Source organism: Condylura cristata, unplaced genomic scaffold, assembly GCF_000260355.1.
Source record: "Condylura cristata isolate star-nosed mole 26May11 unplaced genomic scaffold, ConCri1.0 scaffold00043, whole genome shotgun sequence".
Taxonomy (NCBI): Eukaryota; Metazoa; Chordata; class Mammalia; order Eulipotyphla; family Talpidae; genus Condylura; species Condylura cristata.
This window is the reverse complement of record NW_004567144.1, coordinates 1,325,771-1,333,425: the sequence shown is the minus strand read 5'-3', so window position 1 is coordinate 1,333,425 and position 7,655 is coordinate 1,325,771. Positions and strand designations below refer to the sequence as shown.

General features: G+C 35.7%; 1 protein-coding gene and 1 pseudogene across 1 annotated transcript in view; both read right to left on the bottom strand.

Moving 5' to 3' along the window:
- LOC105854495 overlaps positions 1 to 622 on the bottom strand; it is a 9,683-nt pseudogene extending 9,061 nt beyond the window's left edge.
- AR (androgen receptor) overlaps positions 1 to 7,655 on the bottom strand; it is a 198,027-nt gene that overhangs the window by 91,961 nt on the left and 98,411 nt on the right. The window lies entirely within an intron of this gene.

Here is a 7,655-nt window from a genome sequence, read left to right as displayed (position 1 = left end):
GAAGTACACTGCTGAGGGAAGCAGTGGGGGGGTCAGGAGAGGTCTGGCTCGCCATGTGGTCTCCTCCGGGGCAAGAGGCAGGCGGGAATCGAACTCATGCAGAAGCGGCCTCAGATTCTCATTGCTGTGCTTTAACCCGCTGCGCCACCAGGGAGGGCCTATATATATATTTTTTAATTAAAATGTTGGCATTGTCTAGAAGAGCTTGACAGGTACATATGAGGTTTATTTGCCCTTCCAGTAGAAGGCACACCCTTGAGAGTGGCTTTTGTAGCCAGTTGTTTCCGTGGTATCTTACAACTGGTTCATTTGTGGGCAGTAGGCTACCCAGTTTTCCTTATGCTGGAGCTCCTGAGCTATTGATGGTGCTGGCAATTAGCGAGCAATAGCTGTAAAGCGGTTTTGCTGTAAATATGGGATTGGATTTTCCATTTCTTGGTGGTATTGCAGCACATCTGCTTTCAAATTTGATTAAATTCAATTAACTTTATTTTGTGTTGATGACTGTATTGTACTTTTGATGTTATTTCTAAGAAAATATATCTAACCCTAGGTTACAAAGATTTACACCTATATTACCTTCCAGGTTATTTACTGTCTTAGCTCCAGTATTTAGGTCCATGATACATTTTGAGAGATTTATGTATATGGTGAAAAGATTACTCTTTCTCCCACTAAAGGGTTTGTTAGTGGGTTCACAGATGAAGTCCCTTATTTTATATATTTATCAGTATCAGACAGTCTTGATTATTGTAACTTTTTTAAGTTTTGGAAACAGGAAATGTGAGTCTTCTTTGTTCTTTCTCAAAATTATTTTTTGCTATTCTAGATTCCTTGTATTTCAATATTAAGTATAGGGTCAGCATTCCCATTTTGCTGAAATGTCAATAGGGATTTGATATGTATCACCTTAAGTGTGTAGGGAGTACTGTCATCTTATCAATGTTAAATCTTCCAATCAATATACATGCAGTGTATATTTTCACAATGCTTTGCAGTTTTCAATATATGTCTTACAATTATCTTGTTAAATTTTTGTAGTTATTCCAGTTTTTTTTATTTTCTGTCATTTTCAAATTGTTCAATGCTAATATATAGAAACACAATTGATTTTTGCACAATCTTATGTTCTATGATCTTGTTCATTCATTAGCTCTAATGATTTATTATGGATTCATCAGGATTTTCCACATACAATTGTGTCATCTATGAGTGAAAAAAAATACTTTTTCTTTTCCAAACTCAATGTCTTTTACTTCTTTTTCTTGTCTAATTATCCTGGTTAGAACCTCCAATTCACTGATGAATAGAAACACTGAGAGCAAAAATCCTTGTTCTGTTCCTGACATTACAGAGAAAGCTTTCAGTCTTTCATTCTTTAGCATGAAAACTGAATTTTTCATAGATAATTTTGCCATTTTTTTCTCCTGAATATACTGAGATGATCACAGGGCTGTTGATCTTTATTCTATGAAATATATTATATTAATTATCACATTTGCAGTTGTTAAGAAAACCATACCTTTCTGACATAAATCCCAATTTTACATTCTTGATAAATCCCACTTTGTCATTATAACCATGTTTTATATTTGTTGCTGAATTTGGTTTGCTAGTATTCCGCTACATATTTTACTTATTTATATTCAGAAGTCATTGGTCTCTAGTTTGTGTGTGTGTGCATGTGCACACACATACATGTAAGTGATGTCTGTGATGTTAGTATCAGAACAAGCTTCACAGAATTAATTGGGAAATGTTTCAATTGCCTATTTTTAGAAATTTATAAAAAAAAATGGTATTAGGGGCCCTCCCTGGTGGCGCAGCGGGTTAAAGCACTGCACTGAGAAGCTATAGCCACTTCCGCATGAGTTCAATTCCCGCCTGCCCCGGAGGTGACCACATGGCGAGGCAGTCTTCTCCTGACCCGCCCGCTGCTCCCCTCAGCAGTGTACTTCGTGGATCTGCCTGTTCTGCACCCCACTCTGTCTCTGGTGAATCCTCTCACCCTCTGCATCTCTGACCTGTACCCCAGTTCTGTACTAATAAATAAATAAATCTTTAAAAAAAATGGTATTAGGTAATCTTAATATATTTGATAGAATGCACCAGTGAAGACTCATGGATCTGGGATTCTCTTTATGATAAATTTCTTTATTACTAATTTATTCTATTTTACTATTATGGGACTGTTCAGTGTTTCTATTTTTCTTGAGCCAATGTAGTTAGTTTATTCCTGGGTATTTTCCATGTCATCTAAGTTATTTTTTGGTACAGTTGTGTCCTTAATGCTTTGTAATACAAGTCTTCCAATTTTTTCTCTGATTCTAATGGTTTGTCAATTTTGTTGAGCTCTTAAAAACTGTTGAATTTATGGATTCTACTTTTCATATACTCTTTCATTTACTTCCACTCAAATATTTATTCATCTTCCTTCTTTTGGGCTTCAGACTAGTAACTGTACCTCACAGAAGGACAAACAAGCTCTCTTAGACTTTCTTATGAGAGCACTATCTCATCATGAAGGTGCCAGCATCATAACATAAATACCTGTTAAAGGCCGCACCACCTATCACATTAGGTATAAGGATTTCAGCATGTGGATGTGAAGGGAGTGGGAGGAACACAAACATTTCAACAACAACAATAGGCAGGTATATGTTTCCCTGTAAGTACTATAGCTTACCTATATATCATATATATATTTCATTCATCTCAGGTGTTTTCTCATTTCTTATGCCATTTCTACTACGATCCACTACCTACTTAAAGGTATGGTATCTAATTATACATATTTGTGAATTTCAGAAATTTATTTCTTCTTATTGATTTATAATTATTCCCATTGTGGCCAGAAAACATAGAGCAGTTTTCCTTGAAAAAATTCTCTTCAGGTTTTTGCAAATATTTGCTTTCTTTCCAGAGGTTTGGAAAAGTTGATTTCCATAATGTTTACTAGCGTGTTTATTGCTTTTATGAAATGATAGATTTATGGATGTTTTACTTTACCATTCTTTAAGCCTTCCCTCTCAAGTCAAGTTATATTTACTTCAAACAAAAATCACACTCTCCCATACACACAAGTTCACTAATGTTCACCAAACATGAAGGGAAGAAAAAGAGCTGCCAAGGTTTTCATTCATTCATTTAATAATTCATATTATGTATACATTACAAAAGGGCAACTCTTCGAAATGATGGGTGGGAAAGATAGGAAATACATAGTTCTGTCCTCAAGGAGATTTAATGAAATAATTTTGAGCTAAGACATGTGGAGAAATAGTGTTTAATGCAAGGTATAGCAAATGAAATGCTGTAAGAAGAGCCAAGATAGCTATTATTATAAGAAGAAACTGTATATTTTGTCTGAAAGGAATAGAGTAATACTTTCCATGTACTGAATACTATTACCAACCATATTAAGTGTTTTACGTACTTTTCAGACACTTACTCTGAAATAGATCAGTTGGGAATTCCCAAGACTCTAATGAATTCTCAAGTCTCAAACCTGACATAGAAGGGCTGTTTTACACAATACACACACTTGAATAGAGAAGCTATTTGTCACTATGCATCAGGCAGTTAAAGTCTTACTAGTGATTTCCAATTTCTTGTAGTTTACATCACTGACTAAACATGCCAAAAACAGCCTGGAGGGTTGGTAGCAAGATTGTATTGATCAGGGCGCCACACCAAAATGACAAAGCTATCCTTTTATCCTGGAATTATTTTCAGAAATGGAACTGAACAAATAAATCCTTATTACAGCTATGTCCTTGAATTTCCCAAGCTGAAACTATTATCTTCTATGAGCCAAAATCTCTCCAATGGGTCCCTACTTATCATAACCGAACCAGCCATAAAGAACTAGCAAGATATTTTTCTGCAGTGTCATCAAATCTGAAAATGGAGTTGTTTCCACATTCTTTGTTTCTGGATTCCATGACAAGAAAACAGGAAATGAGAAAACTTTTAATTTACCTGTTAAATCTTACTGGACTAATAGTTTCCTCACATTTTCCATTTGACTTACTGATACTAAAATAACTATTAATGGCTTATTGTGTGCTAAGCATTATTGAAGGTGCTAAATGCCCAAAATTATCATTGCTATAAATGTAGCAATGAAAATACAGAAGAATTGGACATTACACCTTTTTCCCCCCCAAGATGACATAGCTACAGTAGAACAGTAGAGTCAATATCTGAATGCATGTGTGGCTAACTCCAGAACTTATTTTTTGTCTACCTTGTTATATGACATTGCCTTTTGTGAACTTTTATGGCTAGATGGCCCTAAGATCATTTATTCTAGTGTTTTCTTGACTCAGTGTAGAATAAAATGACTCTTCTCATTTTCCCAATTCTGATTTAATTTTTAAACAGGGTTGTATCTTGCATCCAATTTTTTTCAGAGCATCCAATATAATTTTAATATATAATCAATTCTAAAACCATTGGTCTAATCAAACTCTCTTACAATCTAGAGAGTAAATTTTGGGCTCAGGAAGGGTACAGAATTGACCAGATGAAACAGGTTTTCAGAGAGAGTCCTATGTCTAGAAGCCAATTGTTTTTTCTGCAGTAGAACAATACTGTTAGTCACACTGTGTTCTCTGAGAGCCTATAAAATGACTGTTATCAGTCATTTAGCTATACTCCAAAATAATTTGAAAAGATGGCAATTAAACTATATAGTGCCACCAAAATGAATCTCAACAATTATGAAACTACTATTTTGTCAGAAATCAGCAAATATTGAGCAGTCTACTATATCAAATGTAGTTTGATAGGCATTTTAAACAAAGTAAGGACTTAAAGATGCCAATATCATTTTTCTATTCTAAATTATGTCTCAGGAGATTTCTTGCCATAAGGAACAAAGGCTACTGATTCTATTTTATAGATGAGGCGAATGAAGCTCAGAGTTAAAGGAATTTTCTAGTAAGCTGCATTGTCACAAGTGGAAAAAGCAAAGGCCTTGAGGAAAGAGAGACTTGAGTCTGAATTCCACTACTACTGTGACTAATGTTGGGCACAAGGTGAATCCAATATCCTTATCATAAACTTTGCTCACCTACAAAATGGTGAAAATAACATACCAGCCTCAAAGCAGTTTGGAAAAATACATTAGATAACACATGGAAAAAGAGTTAGCACACTTATAATGCATGGTCATTTTTCCCCACTTTCCTCATTCTACATAATATCCCTTTGCAACTGAAGTCCAGAATATCTGAGTTTAACAAACTATACAGTGTACTCTGCTACCTTCACTTCTGTCAGACACTAGTAGTTAAATAGAAAAGCTATAACCACTACCATTCTTTATGAAAATCTTATTAAAGTTTGAAAAAATACCTCAATCTTACCTTTAAAACACTTTTGTGATTTCCATGTAAACAGATATAACTTGGGTATCAATGAAATGTTGATGAGTTTCAAGCTCAGACCAAAAAAAAAAAAAATAGGCATTTTATATTTGCCTAAGGAACATATGAGATCCAGGAAAGCACACTGAAATACTAACCAGCAATAGGACTTACTACCATGCTCTCTTATACATATAGAGAGGACTGACCAAAGGTAAAACACAGCCAGATACTTACTTGATGCTTTGGGAAAATACTCTGCTCCACAGTATAATACTCTTTTGATTATGGGGAGAGGAATGTTTGGCAAAGAATAAAATCCCCATACCCCATCTTCAAGCAATACACATCATGACATACAGCAAATAAGAATGCGTAATGTTTACTAGATGTCTATTTGTTCCATTTACTATATAGACCAACTACTATACTACATCCTATATACTGTAACCTTATTCAATCTTGACAACTAATGGATGAGTATTTGCCTTTATCACCATTTTATAGAAGAAGGAACTGAAGTCCAGAAACCTTAATTAACCATTATATGGAAGATCCACAAATTGTCAATTACAGCTGCCCACATCTGAACTCAAGACTCCTGATTCAAAGATAAACTATTATAAAATACAGTTATTTACAGTGTTTGAAAAATCTCCTCAGTGAGTCAACCCAGAAAATGAGTTATCCTGGATTTAATCCAATACACCTCCTTAAATCATTCTACCTATTATCAATTAGTGACTTTTAGCTGTTAATTATACTGTCTATAGGGTCTACACACAAACACATATACAAGCAAGATTTTACTTTCAAAATAAATGCAACTATTATTAAGTTTTTGCTTCCTGTCTGACCCTTTCCAATCCATAAGTTATAGTGGGTATCAGGGGAAAACTATCTAAAACAACTGTTTCTATAACTCTTCTCTTTAATACTTTTCAATAACTTTCCATGTTTACAGCAGTTGTCTAATTCATAGATGCAGCTGAATTATATAAGGAGCTAATTAACATTACAGAAATCTGATGCCACCACTGGTCAATCCAGAATCTTTTGAATCTAAAGATACAGGTAATACCTGAATGTAAAGGTACAGGTGACACCTGAGGATATGTTATTTTATTAAATGTTCAAGTAATCTTCTTGAAAAGGAATTGAAATAACTTGGCTTACAAGGTACAAATTCAAAGCACTGGTTTGGAATTCAAGGCCTATCTCTACCCTTTTTTTTAATCTCACTATATCCACAACAATTTCCCCCAAGAATTTTCAGTCTGCTTCTGTTCTCCAGTCTAACGCTGCTGTTTCACTCTCTGTGGTGACTTTCCTTATATTGTCATTCCTCTTTCTGGAATAAACACAGCCTTTCCCCAATCATCTGTCCCCTTTGACACATTATCTCAAAATTCAGGATTTAGTCCAAGAAGGCATAACCCATTCCATGTAACCATTCTTTGAATCCTCTAGACAGGACATACTCATGCCATGAATTGGTAGAGTCTTCTTTCAGAATGCTTATATATCTGTAATTTTTAAGCATGTATATGTCTGTTTCCATCCATGACGTAGCCTTCACTGGTAAACTTCCAATATCTAGTCCAAAAAATCCCTGCATACTTTCCAGTCAACTTTCCTCCTTCTTTTGCTATTAAGCAAGAAAACAGACTTGCCTTCAAATAATGTCTTAATTAAAAGCCAAAGTGGACCCTAAGAAATCTTTGAGGTCTATATTAGGACACCGCTAAGTTATATCAGACAGATGAAACTTTCTCTTTAAAAAATACCAAAGAGGCCTTTCTGTCATAGGAACGTAGAGAAAATAAAAATAAATTTAGCATTAATAATAGTTCATTTAGGTCCTCCCTGGTGGTGCAGTGGGTTAACACACAGCACTAAGAAGCTAAAGCCACCTCAGCTTTAGTTCAATTCCCGCCCAGCCTAGAGGTGACCACATGGTGAGGCAGACCTCTCCTGATCCACCCGCTGCTCCCCTCAGCAGTGTCCTTTCTCAGTTGGCCTGTTCTACTCCTTACTCTGTCTCTGGTGAATCCTTTCATCATCCCTATACAGATGGCCTGTACCCCAGTTCTATATGAATAAATAAATCTTTTAAAAAAAAGTTCATTAGGGCCCTCCCTGGTGGCGCAGCGGTTTAAAGCACAGCACTGAGAATCTAAAGCCGCTTCCGCATGAGTTCAATCCCCGCCTGCCCCGGAGGTGACCACATGGCGTGGCAGACCTCTCCTGACCCGCCCGCTGCTCCCCTCAGCAGTGTACTTC